The following is a 21,941-nucleotide window of genomic DNA, read 5'->3' as shown; positions in this document are numbered from 1 at the left end:
TGGCAGCATGAAATTACTTGTTTCACTCTAACTTAAACATGCAATGTCCGATCTGTCCCAAACTTCACACGTTTTATAAGAGTCATGGTCTTAACACATCTTAAGGCCAATATTCAGTTATAAACATACCGCCATCTGCTGGCAATAGGAAATGACTTGTTTTACACTAACTTAAACATGCAATGTCCAATCTGCACAAAACTTCATATGTTTGGTAAGAGTCCTGGTCTGAAGACATCAAAAGGCCAATATTCAGTTATAATTATAGTGCCACCTGTTGGCAACAGGATACGTCATGCTTTGCACTAACTCAAACATACCATGTTCAATCTGCACCAAACTTCATATGTTTGATAAAAGGACTGGTCTGAAGACATCTACAGGCCAATGTTAAGTTATAGACATAGCGCCACCAGCTGGCAGCAGGTTTGGCACATATAAATGACTTTAACATTTTCCTCTATATTTGGCTTTTTAAATGCATATTGCTCACCGTTCCCTGTCTCCCTGAAGCCACCGTTGGCGGTGAGCCCGGGTGCGAGGGCCCGATCATCGCTGCTTGCAGCTTTAATTGTGTTTGACTTTTGTCACCTGTGCTCACCATTATGCAGCCCGGTTGCATCACAATGAAAATGTGTTGGCAAGTTGTGTCTAAACAGGTGAAAAGTGCTTATGGTTTTGCCAAAAGAGTGATTGATTCAATTAGTGGGTTCAGGCAACGGAGCATTTGGTCCAGACAATAGGGTTTAGTGTTTTAGCAATTGAGAAAAACTGTAAAATCTCCTCCGGGGGGAGGGAAACAATAGCAATGACAGTACTGGTCCCTTAATGGCAAAATTGACACCACAGCGCGAATTAGAGTGTTCGTCATGCGTGTTTAAAAATTTTGCCGACGCCTACCTTCTCGTTGTCCTGCTTTTAGCCTGGTTGGGTAGGATTTCACAAGAGAATGAAAGGTAAATTGAAGACAATTTTGAACCGACATTCTCAAGTTTCACAAATACCTGTTCAATTGCTAAAGTTCTCTGCTTTATGATTCCTCTACAGGCAAAATCCCAGCAAACAGTAGCAGTAGTCAAATTAGAAGAAAGTAGCAGGGAGAAAAGAGAAGGAGAGAGGATTTGCTCCAAACGTTGGGACTACTAACAAGGGCGGCAGCGTGGTGGCGCTGTTGAGTTGATACACTTAGGAGTTGGTTTTGCTGTTTTAAAGGATAAAACAAACTGACCTAAGTTTTGAGGAAACCCTAATTTCCTTTTGGGGTTTTGCTAATTGGAAGGTTAATGTTTTATACCCTAGGTTTGGTGAGAAATTAAATTGGTCCATATGTAAAAATCAGCAACAAAAATCTGAAATTAATTGCCCCATGAATGTTTTTTCTTCTGCTCAAATGGCATTTAAAAGGCTTATTGGTTTCACTTTATTTTGATGGTCCCTTTAACACATTCTGTTGACTTGTAAGTAACATTGCACCTACATTTCTACTAACTCTCATTAGAGTGTTAGTAGTGTATTAGTTGACTGGTAGGGTTAGGGTTAGATTAAGTTGATATGTACATGCAAAGTTACTTACAGTCAGTAGAGTGTCTGTTGGGAGCCCATCACAATAAAGAGTTAGCAGATATGAAGCAGACAGTCTACTAATACTCTTATGAGAGTTTGTCGACATATAGTTGCAACATTACTTAATGTCAAAAGAATGTTCAAAAAGGACCATCAAAATAAAGTGTTACCAGCTTATTTTTCAGGCTAGACCAGGCAATGTGCATGCAGAGTCATAACATGCTTTTGACTGCACATGTGCATTGGCTGGTCTAGTCAGGCTTCTATGGGAAATTTGGCTCTTTCATTTAGAAGGTGGGACTATTCCTCCATATTGCGCGTTGCAGTTTCTCCCATTCTATAGGAGAGAACCGTCTTTGCATTTCTATAGTCTTTGTTTTAATTAAAATTCATTTGGCCCATTTTTCCAAACCATTCATACAGTTCTCAAAACAAAGACTTGTTTCTCAAAACTTTTAACACATTTCACCTGTTTGCACACACGTTCCAATTTGCTCAGTGTTTTCTGCAAAACTCTACACAAAAACGCCATCATTTTGCACAGATTTAACCATGTTTTCATTTAGAAAACTCAAACACACAATATAATTAACTCAAGCATCAAAAAATTAACACAAACAGCACGTTTATCCATGTGTGAACATTCAGTAGCAAAACTGATGACACACAGGTCAGAATCTCAGGATGATATGCACAGGAGCATAATAAGTGATTATGTGTTTTGGAAAATGAATCATGGTAGTGGGAGACAAAGAGGAATAGGAGGAGAAAAGAAAACATTAAGGGGATGAGGTCAAAGGTCGTTTGTTCCTGATGAAATAAAGCACTATAGTTGACCACGTTCTTCTGCATGGACTGACCGTGAGGGAAGATGGCCTACATGCTCATCTACAAGGTTTCAATACTACTGACACATACAATATAATTACAGTACATAGCAGCAGTACTTCAGATGAGGGAACTTTCATTATTCTATGTACAGTAAATAATGTAGCACATGTTGTACACCCTCAAACTCATTACTGTTGAAATGATTTGTAGCCAAGTAGTCCTTACATCTACTCTATTTTTGCAGAACTGAGAGACGACTGTCCATGAATTAATTAATTTATTTATTTATTCACAGTAACTGACAGTATAGTCCAGTGTGTGTTTACTGTATATTCAGTTGTTTGGTCTTTGAACTTTTCTCTTCTAGTGCTTTTCATCTACTGTAAGATATCTTTACAGTAGTGTAATGAAAGTAAACTTTTCTTAAAGTTTATTGCTGAATTTTACTGTATCTGCACCCCTTTATTTATGCTGTATACTGTAACAGACATTGACAAAAGGATTACTATTTCTCAAAAGGAGGTTTTTGTAACAGTGTTTTGAATTGATCTCACTAGTGTTCTCTAGACAGGAATGTATTTGACAGGTTTGTGTATCATCTGAGGCCAAAGTTTGAGTCTGACAAAAGAGAATATGTTTTTGACTAAACTATTTGATTTTGACCTGGAAGTTTGAAGTTTGCACAAGTTGGTGTGTAATTTTGAGATTGTGTTTATAGTTGTGAGAAAATGGTGAATTGTTTCATGAATTTTGTGTTAGCAATCGAGAAAAACTGTAAATCATGAAAGAACTGTGATTAACCACATTATTTTAGAAAGCTGAGTTAAATTTCACTAGCCCGACCCAGGCCTGATTACTGCCAAACCTGTTGAATCATGAAATCACTTAAATAGAACCTGTCTGACAAAGTGAAGCATGTTTAAAGAGCAACACATCATTCTGTGATCTTAAGAAATTCATAAACAGATGAGAAACAAAATAGTTTACATGTATTAGTCTGGAAAGGGTTATAAAGCCATTTCTAAGGCTTTGGGACTCCAGCAAACCATGGAGAAATGGAGAAAACTTGGAACAGTGGTGAACCTTCCCAGAAGTGGCCGGCCTACCAAAATTACTCCAATAGCACAAAGACGACTCATCCAGGAGGTCATAAAAGAACCCAGAACAACATCTAAAGAACTGCAGGCCTCGCTTGCCTCAATTAAGGTCAGTGTTCATGATTCAACAATAAGAAAGAGACTGGGCAAAAACAGCATCTATGGGAGAGTTCCAAGGCAAAAGCCATTGCTGACCAAAAAGAACACAAAGGCTCATCTCACGTTTGCCAAAAAATATCTTGATTATCCCCAAGACTTTTGGGCAAATATTCTGTGGACTGATGCGACAAAAGGTGAACTTTTTGGAAGGTGTGTGTCCCATTACATCTAGCGTAAAACCAACACAGCATTTCAAAAAAAGAACATCATACCAACAGTCAAACATGGTGGTGGTAGTGTGATGGTCTGAGGCTGCTTTGCAGCTTCAGAACCTGGATGACTTGCCATAACTGATGGAACCATGAATTCTTCACTCTATCAGAAAATCCTGAAGGAGAATGTCCGGCCATCAGTTTGTGACCTCAAGCTCAAGTGCACTTCGGTTATGCAGCAGGACAATGATTCCAAACACAGCAGCAAGGCCACCTCTGAATGTCTCAAGAAAAATAAAATTAAGGTTTTGGAGTGGCCAAATCAAAGTCTGGACTTAAATCCAATTGAAATGCTGTGGCATGACCTTAAACAGTCCATTCATGCTCGAAAACCCTCCAATGTGGCTGAATTAAAACAATTCTGCAAAGAAGAGTGGGCCAAAATTCCTCCACAGCGATGTGAAAGACTCATTGCCAGTTATCGCAAATAAATAATATATAGTTATAAAGCGGAATATATAAATGTAAATTGTGAATATATAGAAATAAATCTGAATATATAGTTATAACTCTGAATATAAAAATGTAAATTGTGAATATGTAGAAGTAAATCTGAATATATAGTTACAAGTCTGAATATATAGAAGAAAATCTGAATATATAGTTATAAAGCGGAATATATTTAAATGTAAATAGTGAATATATAGAAGTAAATCTGAATATATAGTTATAAGTGAATATATAGAAGTAAATCTGAATATATAGTTATAAATCTGAATATATAGCTATAATTTATTTTGATATATGTATCAATGCAGATATTGTACTACATTAATTATTTTAATTATTACTGTCTATCCCATGCTGCTGCAATTGTCTCTATTCACTCCAGTCACTATTTGTAAACATATGATGTTATTGTCAATTTTCCTAGCCCTCTCAGCCATGTTGAACTGTGTAGAAAAGATGGGTATTTGCATTGTCACTGACTGTGAGGCCAGCCAGCCTTTTTTAAAGTATATGGAAAATAATCCTTTTGGTTTATATTAGTGAGATGCACTTACAATAATTAATATAGTAAGATATTTAAATCGATAACTATATACAGTATGTACAGGTTTAATAAAAAGTATATTGCTATGCCTTATAATAAACAGTTATATTGAGCTGTAGACAATATATATCCATATTTGCATTTATACAGTGTATTCAGGATTTATACATATTTTCAGATTTCATGATATGCATTTATATCAATGATTTACATTTATATATTCAGACTTATATAATTATTTATTTACGAATTCTAACTATATATTCAGATTCACATCTGTATATTCAGACTTATAGCTATATAGTCAGATTCACTTCTATATATTCACAACTTACATTTATATATTCAAATTTATATATATTTATATATATATATATATATATATATATTCACAATTTACATTTATATATTCAGACTTATTACTATATATTCAGATTTACATTTATATATTCAGAATTATAACTATATATTCAGATTTACATTTATATATTCAGAATTATAACTATATATTCAGATTTACTTCTATATATTCTATCACGGTTCATAGAATCACTGTCTCATCCTTGCTTGTCTGTTGTTGTGTGCTGTGTGAGTGGATGTGTCCAAGCTTGTGATTACGGGCTGATCAGCCCCAGCTGATTACTGGGCTATTTAAGATCAGCTAATGTTCCTCTCATTGTCAGATCCTCAGAGTTTCTCTGTGACCTGTCCTGCTGCTGCACGTTCTGTCTCCTGGTGTGTTCCTGTCTCTGCCCTGGCTTCGGAGGATTCTACATCTGGACTTGGCTGCCCATTGCGTCCCTGCGCCCGTCTTTCATCCACGCTGTGCACGAGTTCCATTCGCCATGGAGTTGCCCACCAGCTTGGATGGACTGATTGATTTAGCTCTCCGAGTAGATTCACGGTTACAGCAACATGAGCGAGCTCATCATCAGGTGTTGCCAGTAGTTCCTGATTATTCCCCTGTCGAGTCTGGACGCACAGTCAGCGACTTGTCCGACAGCGAACCCATGCAGGTTGGTAGGGCTCGGCTTTCCTGGGAGGACACAACCCTAGAGTGAATTGGGGCCAGAGTACCATCTCTGCATGGAGCGAGAACTGTTATGCTTCTTGTCTTGTGCCTGCTTTTTCCCCTGTGTCTTGTGTTTCGTTGCAGGATGAGGCAGGATTTCCAAGCACTCGTCAATGACGTGCTAAGAGACATGGTAGATCAGTTCATATGTTTACCTGGATGACATATAGATTTTTTTCTTTGTCTGTCCAGGAACATGTGCAGCACATCAGGCGAGTGCTCCAGAGGCTGCTTGAGAATGGGCTTTTTGTCAAGGTGGAGAAGTGCGCGTTCCATGCACAGTCGGTTCCCTTTTTAGGGTACATTATCTCGGCCGAGGGAATTCGCATGGACCCCGATAAGGTTAAGGCTGTGGTGGATTGGCGAACCCCTGAATCCCGTAAGGTCCTGCAGAGGTTTTCTTCGCTAATTTCTACCGACGTTTCATTCGTAATTTCAGCCAACTAGCCACTCCTCTGACGGCCTTGACCTCCCCCAAGACAGCGTTCAGGTGGTCCAGTGCAGCTAAGGCTGCATTTGCCAAATTGAAACGCCGCTTTGTTTCGGCACCCATTCTGATCACACCTGATCCTACACATCAGTTTGTGGTGGAAGTCGACGCATCAGAGGTGGGGGTAGGCTCGGTGCTGTCCCAGCGGGCTTCCTCGGACGATAAGATGCATCCCTGCGCTTTTTTCTCCCATCGATTGTCCACTTCCGAACGTAACTACGACATTGGTAACAGAGAGTTGTATTTCTGTCTCGTATTTTTGATCTTTCCGAACGCCCGTTGATTACACAGCCAGGGTAATGCCTCCGCCTGGGTGCCCACCGAACCTATTATTCGTGCCGGAGAGTTTACGGTCCGACGTTATTGGGTGGGGTCATGGTTCCAATGTGGCTTGCCATCCAGGAATTGGACGCACTAGGTTTCTAGTTAAAGGGGTCATATAATGCCATTTTTGTACAAGCTAATATGATTCTTTAGGGTCTAAATTGAAAGTTTGTAATATACTTTAATTAAAAATTCTCATTAGTATTGTAAGAAAACACTCATTTTACCTGGTCAAAAACAGCTCTCTGTTCAGCACACCGTTTTAGTGCGTGTGTTTTAAATGCTAGTGAGCTTTGCTCGCCCGCCCTCTGTTCTGTGGGGCGTTTTGACACAACACACGTGGAGTGTTGCCTTGACAACAGTTGAGGGTATATTTTGAAGAATGGCAGCGGAGTCTCTGAGGATACTGTGCAACCGTAACGCTTTTGTTCATTATAAACGGGATTATTAATTATATTGAGAACGTCGTAAATAGAAAACATGCATGTACCCTGAATGTAAACATTAGCCACATACATCGTGAAGCGTGCTAGCGATTTGCAAAGATTAATATAAAGATTAATATAAAGGTTAATTAAACGTTACACTCACTTCTTCTGGAGGTTCAGCAGGAACACGAATAGATGGTACCGATTCTTTTTTCAGGAGCAGCTTCTTAGCAAAACCAGCTTTATACTGACCTTCATTTATAAAGCAGTCTGGTGAAAAATGATTCGCGCAAACATGAAAACATTGACGTTGCTCGTGGGGAATATTCCCTTCAAAAGCGAAACTCAGCCACTGTGTCTTCAGCAGTTTGGACTTAGGAACATCAAAATGACTGCTGTGTTCATTATTGCACCCGAGAACAGAACACCACAATCGCTTAGACGCCATTCTGCTCATAGACAGCTCCAGCGTATATCAACAATGACGCGCGGACTATGATTGAGCAAGGGCGGGTCTGTGTTGAAACACTGCTGTCAATCAACCATCGTGGGAGGGGCGTCCGACCGTGTGACGTCACACGGTCGAACGGCTTGATTTGAGACAGGGTAAAACAAATAAGGAGATTAAAAAAAAAACACTGGATGGATTTTTATCATTTTATGATGGTTGTGTACAGGCACTGCTAACACACATTTCAGTACAATCAACTTGTAAAAGTGCATGTACCATTATATGACCCCTTTAAACAACGATTCTGGTGGCCCGCCATGGCTTGCGACATTCGGGATTTTGTTTTGGCCTGCTCAGTCTGTGCTCGTGGTAAGACTTCCAATCAACCCCCAGAGGCGTTACTTCAACCGCTGTCTGTCCCTTCGAGACCCTGGTCCCACATTGCGTTAGATTTAGTTACAGCCCTCCCGCCCTCCCTGGGCAATACGGTCGTTTTTACCATAGTGGACCGGTTCTCGAAGGCGGCTCATTTCATCCCCTTACCCAAATTACCGTCTGCTAAGGTGACAGCAGTTACTGTTGATCACGTCTTTCGCATTCATGGCCTCCGGATGGACGTGGTTTCCGACAGGGGACCCCAGTTAGTATCCAAATTTTGGAGAGTTTTGTCATTTGCTGGGGGCGAGTGTTAGTCTGTCCTCTGGTTTTCACCCTCAGAGCAACGGCCAGACGGAGCGGGTTAACCAGGATCTGGAGAGAGTGTTGTGATGTTTGGTGGCGCAGAATCCCACTTCCTGGTGTCAACAACTCTCGTGGGTTGAGTATGCACATAACTCGTTACCAGTGATGTCCACGAGCCTCTCGCCGTTTGAGTGTAGTCTAGGGTACCAGCCACCTATCTTTCCTAGTCTGGAATCCGAAGTCGCGGTTCCTTCTGCCCATGTGTTCGTCCAGAGGTGCTGTCACATATTCAGAAGAGCCCGAGAGACTCTCCTCCGGGTGGGAGCGCGCACTAAGGCTCAGGCCGCTCGCCACCTGTCAAAGCCTCCCGTATAAAAGGTGTGGCTTTCTTCTAAGAACATTCCGCTCCGCCTGTAATAAACTTGCTCCCAAATTCATTGGCCCGTTAAATTAAAGCACCAGTATGATTAAAGCCCGTTTTTCGTTCACCCCTTAATCCGCCTGCCCCGGTTCCTCCACCGCTGCATCTCGTAGACGGGGAGCCAACGTATTCGGTCAATCATATTCTGTTATCAACATTTTTATTTATTTTTTTATACATAACATCCAAAAAAAAAAAATAAATAAATAAATAAAAATAAAATAAAAAACATCAACAGACACATACTCAATATCTCAAAGTCCAATCCAAGGGAGGGAAAGAGGGAAAGGCAAGAAAAACACAAAAATCACTCCTTTATACAGTCACGTATATCAAAAAGAAAGCACTGCCAAGCATCGATGGTAGAAGGCTTGGCCCCATTGATTCGTGCTGTTGTACATTCACAAGCCACTATGTGCAGGAGAGTACGGATCCAATATGTTTTTCCACACATGTGCGGTGTAAACCAGTTTTGTATTATTGTCTTCTTCGCAGCTGTAAAACCAGCAAACATCATTCTCTTTTGCATTGAGGTTATACAGAGATCAGAATCATCATTAAGAAGACACAAACTTGGATTAACAGACCAATACATTTGCAATAAGGATGATAAAACCAGGTTTACATGTGTCCATAGACTGATGACGACAGGACATTCCCAAAACATATGCAGAAAAGTACCTGATGATGTAGTATTACATATATGGAAGTTGAGATTCGGTTGTAGTTTCATTTTAAATCTTTTGTAAGGAGTTATGTATGCTCTATGAATGACTTTGAAGTGAATAAGACGATGAGCCAGATTTTTAGATGTTAAACTGAGATTAGACCACACTCTCTCCCAGTCGACAGATAAATTAAGGTCAGATAATTCCCTATTCCAAACAGTTTGAATAGAAAGAGGTTTTGTAACGCAATCAATAATCTTATTATATATTAAAGAAACAGACGGCCGACCAACAGATGGTGCAATCCAATCTTGCATAGGATGAGAGGAGATGGGAGATGCCCAAGGAACTCCATACGCTTTGAGAGCAGAACGTAACTGAAGAAAGACAAAATATGCGGATGCTGGTAGACAAAATTTGGTTCTTAATCTCTGAAATGAACATAGGCCCTGGTTATCATATATATCACCGCATGTGTTTACACCTAAAGAGGACCAAGAGGGTTGGACAAATGGACGATTTCCGCATACAAAATTAAAATTGTGCCATAAAGGTGTACTATTACAAAATTTGAAGGTTCCTCCTATCCGACGCTCCACCGCTTTTCCAGATTTTAATAGAGTTGGCCACAACCGGACCAAATTTATACTTATCCCCTTTTTTCCTGTGCCAGTAAATAACATATCTTGGAGTCTATTTGGTTTAACCTTGTCAGCTTCAATCACTCTCCAAGAAACTGTAGATTGAGGATCAACCCAATTATGAAGAGCCTTAAGCTGGAACGACCAATAATAAAGTTCAAAATTTGGTACAGCCAGTCCTCCTGCGCTATTAGGATGTTGTAATGTGGTAAGTTTAATTCTGGGGCATTTATCATTCCAGATAAATTTAGAAATTATGGAGTTAATCTCCTTAAAATAACCTGGAGGGGGAGAAAGTGGTAGCATAGAGAAAAAAAATTAAATCGAGGTAACAAATTCATCTTAACAGTGGAAATTCTTCCTTGAAGAGAGACTTTAAGATTCTTCCATCTTTGAATGTCATTTTGACTTTAACTAAGATATTATTAAAATTGTCTCTGGCAATCTTATGAATGTTTTTATATATGGTAATGCCCAAATAGATGAAAGATTCCTTAATAGGGATAAATGAGGGAATAGAAGAATTGACTTTAACATTGTTAATTGGCATTAAAGCAGATTTGCTCCAATTTATTTTATATCCTGATAAGCTACTAAAATGATCAAATTCCTTAATTACACTAGAGACTGAAACATCAAAGTGGTCTAAATATAGAATAATATCAGCGTATAACGAAATACTATGATTATGATCATGAATCTTAATCGATACTTCAGATTTCCTGATGGCTTGTGCTAAGGGTTCAAGAGATAGACAAAACAATAAGGGTGAAAGCGGACATCCCTGCCTTGTTCCCCGCTGCAAAGGGAACGGGGGGGAAATAATATTACCAGTTATGACTGATGCTGCAGGTGAGTGGTATAATGTCTTAATCATAGAAATGAAGTGTTCGCCGAAGCCGAAACATTGCAGAACTGCCCACATATAATTCCACTCTAGCCTGTCAAAGGCTTTTTCTGCATCAAGTGAAAAGACCGCACAAGGGGTCGGGTGGGAGTCTGCAAAGTCCAGAATATGAAGGAGTCGACGATATTGTCAGATGCATTGCGCCTTGATGAAACCAGTTTGGTCCTCCTTGATCAGACTATTAATTACCTTCTCCATACGAAAAGCAAAAACTTTAGCATAGATTTTAAGATCACATGGGATAAGCGAAATCGGTCTGTAGCTGGAACAATCTAATGGGTCTTTCCTTTTTAAGAAGTAATGAAATCAGTGATGTTTTTGATCTCTATGAAAACCCCATGTTCAATCGCAAAATTAAATGAATTAAGCATAAGTGTCCCTACCAAATCCCAAATTTCTAAATATAATTCGGGAGACCATCTAGACCTGGCGATTTGCCCTTTTGAAGGCTTTTAGAGAGACGTGAAGCTCCTCCAAACTTAATGGGGCCTCCAAAGATTCTTTATCCATCTGTGAGATCCGAGGCAGTTCCAATTTATCTAAATACTGCTTACAAATTGGTTCATCAAAATCTGTTTCGCTTTATACAGATTCATGTAAAACCTTTAAATATGTCATTAATTGCCGCAGGATTCATGGTGACCTGATCATCCGATGATTTTATTGCGCTAATATATGCCTTAGACTCGCATTCTTTCAACCTAAGGGCCAATAAATGACTAGGTCTCTCTGATTCAAAATAATATTTTTGCCTAGTCCTATGTAAAATAAATTCCGCCTTTGAGTGTGAAAGTAAATCATATTCTTCTTTTAAAGAGGACAACTGTGTAGCCTGTTGCTCAGTAAAATGTTGTTTTGTAGGTTTTGCAATGATTGTATTTTATTTTCTAATTGTGTAAATTGGTAAGTTTTCGCTTTGGCAAGAGTAGAAGAGAAAGATATACAGAATCCTCGTATGGCACATTTAGTCGATTCCCACATTATTTGAGGATCCACATCAGAGGGCATATTGATTTCAAGAAATTCCTTAATATATTCTTTTAATGAAGTAATGAAAGTCTGATTACTTAATAATGATATGTTAAAGCGCCATCTAGGGGCTTTGGCTTTAACATCGGAAAGAGGAACACTGCACAACACAGCAGAATGATCAGATAATAAAATTGGTAATATAGAGATGGACGAATTCGACGAAATTAAAGATGGGCTGAGAAATATGTAGTCTATCCTAGAGAAAGTCTTATGTCTATTAGAAAAAAAAGTGAAGTCCTTAGCTTTAGTATTCTGAATTCTCCAAAGATCGATTAAGTTGAGCTCCGTGATAAATTTATTCAGTAATTTAGAAGATGGATTGGCTGTTGTATCAAATTGAGATTTATCTAAAGCAGGATTTATGACAGCATTAAAATCCCCACCCACAACTAATGGGCAGTCAGTCTGCTCAAGTAATGTTTTGGAAATCTGTATAAGGAACGCACTGTCTGTCTCATTCGGACCGTAAATAGAGACCAATGCTAACCTATTATTATATATTTTGCATCGGATAAACACAAATCTACCCTTCTCATCACTACCAAGGTGTTCAATTGTTAAATTTAACTTTCGATTAACAAGGATAAGCACCCCCTTAGTTTTATTTTGAGCGCAGGAAAAAGCCACTAATTTATAATATTTATTCTGAAAACGTGCCACATCAGCTTGTTTTAAATCGTCTCTTGAATTAGGGCACAGGAAATAGACTTACGGTGTAAATATTCTAACACACGGGTTCGTTTAACAGCGAATTTAAACCATTCACATTCAGTGATAAAATATTTAGAGTATGCATTGAATATTCACAATCCCTAAATTGTATTCAATAAATGAAAAAAAACAAAAGCACTTCCATTCTGTAAATAGCATGTAAACGCTGACGTGCATTTTAGATACCAAACCTCCTAGAAGAAAAATCCCTTTAGAAATAAGGTAAAATAAATAACAGTATAAATGTCTGTTGTAAAAAGTAAAAACAACATAAAAACCTGAACAACCAACAACTATAAACGAGGAACAACTCAGACCGCACATTACCGAGAACATAGGTCTGACTGAGCAACAAAAATAGTGATGGTTCGTGACCGATCCACTCCAACGCAAGACATGTCTCCCGAAAGGCCCACACAGCCAAAAAATATTTTTAATTAAACCTACTCTCAATTAGTCCCCTCCAAAAAAGAGAGAGAGAAAAAAAAAAAGGAGTGTCAGTCTTACCAGCAACGAGATTGTTGTACCGGATATATAGGGACAATATCTCGGTAGTAGAGAGGAGAGAAGAAAAAGCAAAAAATAGACTTAGCAAGCGTCCATGTCCATCCTACCATCATCCCCTACTGGGCAGCTAGAACCATGTCCATCCCGGCCATCAAGTTCCTCCCGCTGGACCGGAGAGACAGCGGCCGCTGTTCCCCCGTCGCCGCCCCGCAGAGCCACGGCATATGTCTTCTGCTGAGACAGGGAGCTGATAAAATCCTCCGCTTTCTGAGGGGAATCGAAGCTTTTCTGTTCCCCTTTGTGCCGTAGTTTAACCACCGCCGGATAGATGAGGAAGGGCTGGAGGCCAAGCGCTGTCATCTTCTTCAAAACCGGACCAAATGCCTTTCTCCTGATCGCTGTAGCTGGACTAAAGTCGGGAAAAAATAGTAGTGTAACATTGTTCTGTGCGCATTTCACCGGATAGGCCTGCCGAGCACCCTTCAGGATATCTGATCTGTCATGCCATCTCAGTACACGGAAGATAAGAGTGCGCGCCGATCGGAGCCTCTCCTCCGTCATACACGCGGTGCGCCCGGTCAATCTCAATGTCACGGCCCCTCAAGGAAGGAATCCACTTGGGAGATGAACTCTGAGGAAACCAGCCGCGTCGGATCCCTCAGCCCCTCTGGCAGCCCCACCAGTCGTCGTTGTTCCTCCTGCACCTGTCCTCCATATCCGTCATCTTCTCAGTGAGTCGCTCCAGCTGATTTCACGTCCGTGACTGCCCTCCTATCCTCACGTGCATCTGCTTGAACAGAATCAACGCGGTCACGTGTCTGCTTCGCCGCTGTAGTTATGGCCTCAAACTCCTCTCTTAGCTTTTTAACAGACTTGTTGGTCGCTTGTATGTCCTCACGCAGTTCGCGCAATGCTGGAATCAGTACAGAGTCCATCGCATCTCTTACTGCCGAATTCACAACCGAATTCAAAGTGTTTTGCTGTTGTTTAAATGCTAGTTCAATACGGCTAGCGATAGCATCGTCGAGGTCTTCTCTGGAGATGGCGGAATCTCTGAATTTTTCTTCATTGGCGATTGCTCAATCTCTCTTTTCCGATCCTTTGTCTGCCTTAGCACTCATGATGGGTCCAATGCAGAGTGGTTCAAATTTTACTGACAGGATCTTACAATATGTGGCAAAGTGAGCAGAGCGAAAGACTAAGCTTGCATCGCCGTCGAAGGGTCACGTGATCCCCGGTCAATCATATTCTGAGAATATATATATATATATATATATATATATATATATATATATATATATATATATATATATATATATATATATATATTTATATTAGAGCTGTCAATCGATTACTTTTTTAATTAAATCACGATTAATCGTATGATTGCCATGAGTTAACTCGTGATTAATCGCACATTTGTATTTGTTCTAAATGTACCTTAAATTAATACTTTAAGTTTTTAATACTCTAATCAGCATGGGCATGGACAAATATGGATTGATTTATGCAAAAGTATGTTTATTATTATTGAAACCATAGTCAATATAGAGCATGAAGACTAGACATGTTTCAAAGGTCATAGATGTTTTTCAAGAACTTGTTCATGTCTATTAGACACATGAAAAAGAAATTCCAGGTTCCCATTACTTCTCTTTCTTTGCACTGAGCAATTTACTTACACAAACCTGTTTACATTTTTGCAGGACAGGGCAGCTCACTTCTTCTGAAAATGCAAAATGTACATTTAATATTTATTATTAGATTTGTTTGCCTCTCTGTGCCCACATACTGTATTTTGATGAAGCTAAATTCTCAATAAAACTGTTTTCATTGGTATATTTTACTGTTTCTGTTGTCAGACAACGGAATGAATATGAAATAGTGACTGAAACGCGACCCATTACATACTGCTACATAACCAGCTCTCCTTGCTAAGATGTTAATCTGCACAAAATCCTGATAATCAAGCCGTCGTCTGATAAAATCAAATACACATAAGATAATGAGCTGTGCTGTGTTTTCGGCTATAATTGCATGTAAAATTAGAGAAGGAACATAATATATGTCTTTAACTGAAAGCGCTGCTCCTCTCCGCCACTCGCTGAACAATGCAGACGCACAGAGAGAGAAAGAAAGGGGTGTGTGCGCGCTGGGACAGCAAGTGCTCGGGCGGTCTCAGCGAGTCTCACAAACTAAATAAGGTTTGGGTAGACCCTAAAGATTTGTGGCAAGGCATTTTTTTGAAGGGAAGGGGGGAAATCGCTAAAGGGGTCTGAAAAGTGATTAATTTAAATTTAAGTACACATAATATTGTCACGTGTATGTTCGGTTTAGTTTTGAGTGTTTTCATTGTGATTCATTGTGGATCCTCCGGTGTCTGGAGAGTGTCCAGCCTCAATCCAGAACCAGCGTCCAGTCCATCCACCATTCCCCAGTCAAGCCTTTCAGCCGCTGCTGACTCATACATAATACATACATACTAAATGTAAATGTAAATGTAAATAAGAAGTTAGAATCAGGGGTAAAATTGCCATTATAAGTACTGTATTAATGGCTGTTTAGCCATAATTATTGGATTGTTCTGGTCAATAAAGTTGTCATAAAGTCAATAAGTGCCATACTTAATGTGGATATAATTTTAACTTTAGAATAGGGGTCAAATTGCCTTTATTAGTACTATAACAATGGCATTTCAGCCTTAATTATTAGCTAATTCCAGTCAATAAACTTGAATGTTACTCAATAAGTGCCATAATTAATGTGGATACAACTTTCACTTTAGAATAGGGGGTCAAACTGCCTTTATTTGTACTGTATTAATGGCATTTTAGCCTTAATTATTAGCTAATTCCAATCAATAAACTTGAATATCACTCAATAAGTGCTATAATCAATGTTATATGACACAACTTTAACTTTAGAACGGGTCAAATAGTTTTTATTACTTTATTTTAGCCATACATTGCTTTAGTTGATTCACCTGTGTCTAGTTAATTTAGTCATTAGCTCCTCTTCTGTTTGTATAAATTCCCTTCCTTTAGTTCTGAGTTGCCGGTTATTGTCTAATGTTACAATGTGTGTGAACCCTTCCTTGTTCTTGTGGATTTAATAAATAATAATAATAATAATAATATACATTTTATTTGTAAGGCACTTTATATTTCAACAAAATCCCAAAGTGCAACAATGTAAAAACACAGAAAAAACAAACTCATCATGGATACACTGGTGGGTGAGGAGGGAAACCTTATACTCAATCCTGATTGAGACAGGGAGCCAACAGAACGATTTAAGGATGGGAGTGTTATGATCATTTTTGCGCACCCTCATCAGGACTCTAGCAGCACTGTCCTGAATGTACTGCAGCTTCTGAAGGCTTTTGCCAGGGATCCCGATGAGGAGCGCATTACAATAGTCCAGCCTGGAGGAGACAAAGGCGTGGACAAGCTTTTCTGTATCTCCAAAGGTGAGCATAGGACGAAGTTTGGCGAAGTTCCTCAGGTGGAAAAAAGAGGTCTTACACAAGTGTTTGATGTGATCCTCAAAGGTCAGATGCAAGTTCATTTTAACACCCAGGTTGATGAATGATGTTGAAAGTGAAATATCCTGACCAGAGAAGGTAATGCTGTTAATGACAAATGTCCGGACCTGGTTTGGAGTGCCGATTAGGATGGCTTCAGTCTTGGAGCTGTTTAGCTGCAAGAAATTATGCTTCATCCACGCCATTATCTCCTCCAGGCAGGTGGTCAAAATGGAAGATGACATGACAGCAGACGGAGTTGAGTTGGCCCTGATGTAGATTTGAATGTCATCAGTGTAGCAATGAAAAGAAATCCATGCCGGCTGATGACATGACCGAGGGGGAGCATGTAAAGGATAAACAAGATGGGGCCGAGCACTGAGCCTTGAGGTACACCACAGGTGTGTCAGGGATTTAACCTCTCCCAAGATGCTCAATTCTCCCAATGAGGTAAGATGAGAACCAATTATACACAGAGTCAGAAATACCAATGGTGGAGTGCAGACGATGAAGGAGAATGTTTTGGTCCACAGTGTCAGATGCTGAGCTCAGATCCAGGAGGATAAGGAGATGGGGAGCCAGCATCTGCTGTGATCAGTAGGTCATTTGTAACCCTGAAAACCAGACTGGAATTTCTCAAACAGTTTATTTTGTTTTAAATGGACCAGAAGCTGTGCAGTTACTACTTTTTCCAGCACTTTGGAAAGGAATGGAAGGTTAGAGATGGGCCTGTAGTTGTCAAAGACTTCTGGGTCTAAGGCAGATTTTTGAGAAGTGGTCTGATGACAGCAGTTTTCAATGTAGATGGAACATGACCAGCCTGGAGGGAGTGATTGATGACCTTAGTGATCAAAGGACTTATAACACAGGGGTTAGATTTTACCAAGGATGTGGGAAAGGGGTCCAGGGCACAGGTGGATGGTTTCATCTTTCTAATAATGTTCTCAACCTCTTGCTGTGAGATGTCAGAGAAACAGCAGAGATGGTGTGTGTGGGCAGCACCTGACTACACCTCATCCCTCTAAACAGAATTAACAACTACTTCCTGTTCTTTTGGAGATATCTTCAACCTCGTTTAATGTTTTATATTCAGTAATAGTAATATACATAATTATTATTTGTCATATTGACATATAAAAAACAAAACAAAAACATTTTTGGCCAATTTGTACATCCCTACAAACAAGCACAGCAAACCATTTTTTAGCACTTAATGGAAAAGAAGGAAACTTAATGGAAACTAGTATCTGAAAAATAAGTACCAGTATGAAAACATAATAGTACGGCTTATAAATTAAATGTTAATACGGCTTGCCATACCACATGATGTCTCACATCAAAATACAACATCGCAGCTTTGTTTCACTTCCCTTTCATTGCAGAACTTACGTACAGTGAACGTGTTTCCTTGTATTTAGATAATTTCTCTTTATTTTCTATCATCTCTGTTTGAATATGAATATTTTTTATTTTAAATCCACCATTCATTCTAAACCGATACCGTGCTGCATCTTTCACCTATGTCAAGACTTTTTTCTTTATATGTTCTTCGGGTTTCTTCTGCGTAAGTAATTTTTTATATTATCTTTTTGAAATACTATGTTCCCAAGTTTTTTGCTAAATTATTCCACACTTGAAATTGTATGAATGACATTAACATAATATACGTTAGTGAATCCTCAGAACTACAACTGTGGTTAATCTGCTTGAGGTTTCTCTATGTGTAGCCAGAGTATGTATAGCCTACCCCGGACACATTCACATTCAGTGATAAAATATTTAGAGTATGCATTGAATATTCACAATCCCTAAATTGTATTCAATAAATGAAAAAAACAAAAGCACTTCCATTCTGTAAATAGCATGTAAACGCTGACGTGCATTTTAGATACCAAACCTCCTAGAAGAAAAATCCCTTTAGAAATAAGGTAAAATAAATAACAGTATAAATGTCTGTTGTAAAAAGTAAAAACAACATAAAAACCTGAACAACCAACAACTATAACGAGGAACAACTCAGACCGCACATTACCGAGAACATAGGTCTGACTGAGCAACAAAAATAGTGATGGTTCGTGACCGATCCACTCCAACGCAAGACATGTCTCCCGAAAGGCCCACACAGCCAAAAATATTTTTAATTAAACCTACTCTCAATTAGTCCCTCCAAAAAGAGAGAGAAAAAAAAGGAGTGTCAGTCTTACCAGCAACGAGATTGTTGTACCGGATATATAGGGACAATATCTCGGTAGTAGAGGAGAGAAGAAAAAGCAAAAATAGACTTAGCAAGCGTCCATGTCCATCCTACCATCATCCCCTACTGGGCAGCTAGAACCATGTCCATCCCGCCATCAAGTTCCTCCCGCTGGACCGAGAGACAGCGGCCGCTGTTCCCGTCGCCGCCCGCAGAGCCACGGCATATGTCTTCTGCTGAGACAGGGAGCTGATAAAATCCTCCGCTTTCTGAGGGGAATCGAAGCTTTTCTGTTCCCCTTTGTGCCGTGGTTTAACCACCGCCGGATAGATGAGGAAGGGCTGGAGGCCAAGCGCTGTCATCTTCTTCAAAACCGGACCAAATGCCTTTCTCCTGATCGCTGTAGCTGGACTAAAGTCGGGAAAAAATAGTAGTGTAACATTGTTCTGTGCGCATTTCACCGGATAGGCCTGCCGAGCACCCTTCAGGATATCTGATCTGTCATGCCATCTCAGTACACGGAAGATAAGAGTGCGCGGCCGATCGGAGCCTCTCCCTCCGTCATACGCAGTGCGCCGGTCAATCTCAATGTCACGGCCCCTCAAGGAAGGAATCCACTTGGGAGATGAACTCTGAGGAAACCAGCCGCGTCGGATCCCTCAGCCCCCTCTGGCAGCCCCACCAGTCGTACGTTGTTCCTCCTGCACCTGTCCTCCATATCCGTCATCTTCTCAGTGAGTCGCTCCAGCTGATTTCTTACGTCCGTGACTGCCCTCCTATCCTCACGTGCATCTGCTTGAACAGAATCAACGCGGTCACGTGTCTGCTTCGCCGCTGTAGTTATGGCCTCAAACTCCTCTCTTAGCTTTTTAACAGACTTGTTGGTCGCTTGTATGTCCTCACGCAGTTCGCGCAATGCTGGAATCAGTACAGAGTCCATCGCATCTCTTACTGCCGAATTCACAACCGAATTCAAAGTGTTTTGCTGTTGTTTAAATGCTAGTTCAATACGGCTAGCGATAGCATCGTCGAGGTCTTCTCTGGAGATGGCGGAATCTCTGAATTTTTCTTCATTGGCGATTGCTCAATCTCTTTTCCGATCCCCTTTGTCTGCCTTAGCACTCATGATGGGTCCAATGCAGAGTGGTTCAAATTTTACTGACAGGATCTTACAATATGTGGCAAAGTGAGCAGAGCGAAGACTAAGCTTGCATCGCCGTCGAAGGGTCACGTGATCCCCCGGTCAATCATATTCTGAGAATATATATATATATATATATATATATATATATATATATATATATATATATATATATATTTATATTAGAGCTGTCAATCGATTACTTTTTTAATTAAATCACGATTAATCGTATGATTGCCATGAGTTAACTCGTGATTAATCGCACATTTGTATTTGTTCTAAATGTACCTTAAATTAATACTTTAAGTTTTTAATACTCTAATCAGCATGGGCATGGACAAATATGGATTGATTTATGCAAAAGTATGTTTATTATTATTGAAACCATAGTCAATATAGAGCATGAAGACTAGACATGTTTCAAAGGTCATAGATGTTTTTCCAAGAACTTGTTCATGTCTATTAGACACATGAAAAAAGAAATTCCAGGTTCCCATTACTTCTCTTTCTTTGCACTGAGCAATTTACTTACACAAACCTGTTTACATTTTTGCAGGACAGGGCAGCTCACTTCTTCTGAAAATGCAAAATGTACATTTAATATTTATTATTAGATTTGTTTGCCTCTCTGTGCCCACATACTGTATTTTGATGAAGCTAAATTCTCAATAAAACTGTTTTCATTGGTATATTTTACTGTTTCTGTTGTCAGACAACGGAATGAATATGAAATAGTGACTGAAACGCGACCCATTACATACTGCTACATAACCAGCTCTCCTTGCTAAGATGTTAATCTGCACAAAAATCCTGATAATCAAGCCGTCGTCTGATAAAATCAAATACACATAAGATAATGAGCTGTGCTGTGTTTTCGGCTATAATTGCATGTAAAATTAGAGAAGGAACATAATATATGTCTTTAACTGAAAGCGCTGCTCCTCTCCGCCACTCGCTGAACAATGCAGACGCACAGAGAGAGAAAGAAAGGGGTGTGTGCGCGCGCTGGGACAGCAAGTGCTCGGGCGGTCTCAGCGAGTCTCACAAACTAAATAAGGTTTGGGTAGACCCTAAAGATTTGTGGCAAGGCATTTTTTTGAAGGGAAGGGGGGAAATCGCTAAAGGGGTCTGAAAAGTGATTAATTTAAATTTAAGTACACATAATATTGTCACGTGTATGTTCGGTTTAGTTTTGAGTGTTTTCATTGTGATTCATTGTGGATCCTCCGGTGTCTGGAGAGTGTCCAGCCTCAATCCAGAACCAGCGTCCAGTCCATCCACCATTCCCCAGTCAAGCCTTTCAGCCGCTGCTGACTCATACATAATACATACATACTAAATGTAAATGTAAATGTAAATAAGAAGTTAGAATCAGGGGTAAAATTGCCATTATAAGTACTGTATTAATGGCTGTTTAGCCATAATTATTGGATTGTTCTGGTCAATAAAGTTGTCATAAAGTCAATAAGTGCCATACTTAATGTGGATATAATTTTAACTTTAGAATAGGGGGTCAAATTGCCTTTATTAGTACTATAACAATGGCATTTCAGCCTTAATTATTAGCTAATTCCAGTCAATAAACTTGAATGTTACTCAATAAGTGCCATAATTAATGTGGATACAACTTTCACTTTAGAATAGGGGGTCAAACTGCCTTTATTTGTACTGTATTAATGGCATTTTAGCCTTAATTATTAGCTAATTCCAATCAATAAACTTGAATATCACTCAATAAGTGCTATAATCAATGTTATATGACACAACTTTAACTTTAGAACGGGGTCAAATAGTTTTTATTACTTTATTTTAGCCATACATTGCTTTAGTTGATTCACCTGTGTCTAGTTAATTTAGTCATTAGCTCCTCTTCTGTTTGTATAAATTCCCTTCC

The 21,941-nt window shown here is 39.5% G+C and overlaps 1 protein-coding gene and 1 pseudogene across 1 annotated transcript in view; one reads left to right on the top strand and one right to left on the bottom strand.

The window, feature by feature from the left end:
• LOC131540563 (uncharacterized) overlaps positions 1-21,941 on the bottom strand; it is a 252,006-nt pseudogene that overhangs the window by 12,441 nt on the left and 217,624 nt on the right.
• Positions 18,101-21,941, top strand: part of LOC131540560 (integrin alpha-X-like) — a 164,407-nt gene continuing 160,566 nt past the window's right edge. Inside the window, exon 1 of the transcript XR_009271298.1 lies at positions 18,101-18,276. The gene's annotated coding sequence lies outside the window, so the exon portion shown is untranslated. The remainder of the gene's footprint in view (positions 18,277-21,941) is intronic.

The sequence above is a fragment of the Onychostoma macrolepis genome, chromosome 05 (genome assembly GCF_012432095.1).
Source record: "Onychostoma macrolepis isolate SWU-2019 chromosome 05, ASM1243209v1, whole genome shotgun sequence".
Taxonomy (NCBI): Eukaryota; Metazoa; Chordata; class Actinopteri; order Cypriniformes; family Cyprinidae; genus Onychostoma; species Onychostoma macrolepis.
This window is presented reverse-complemented; position numbering and strand designations above follow the sequence as displayed.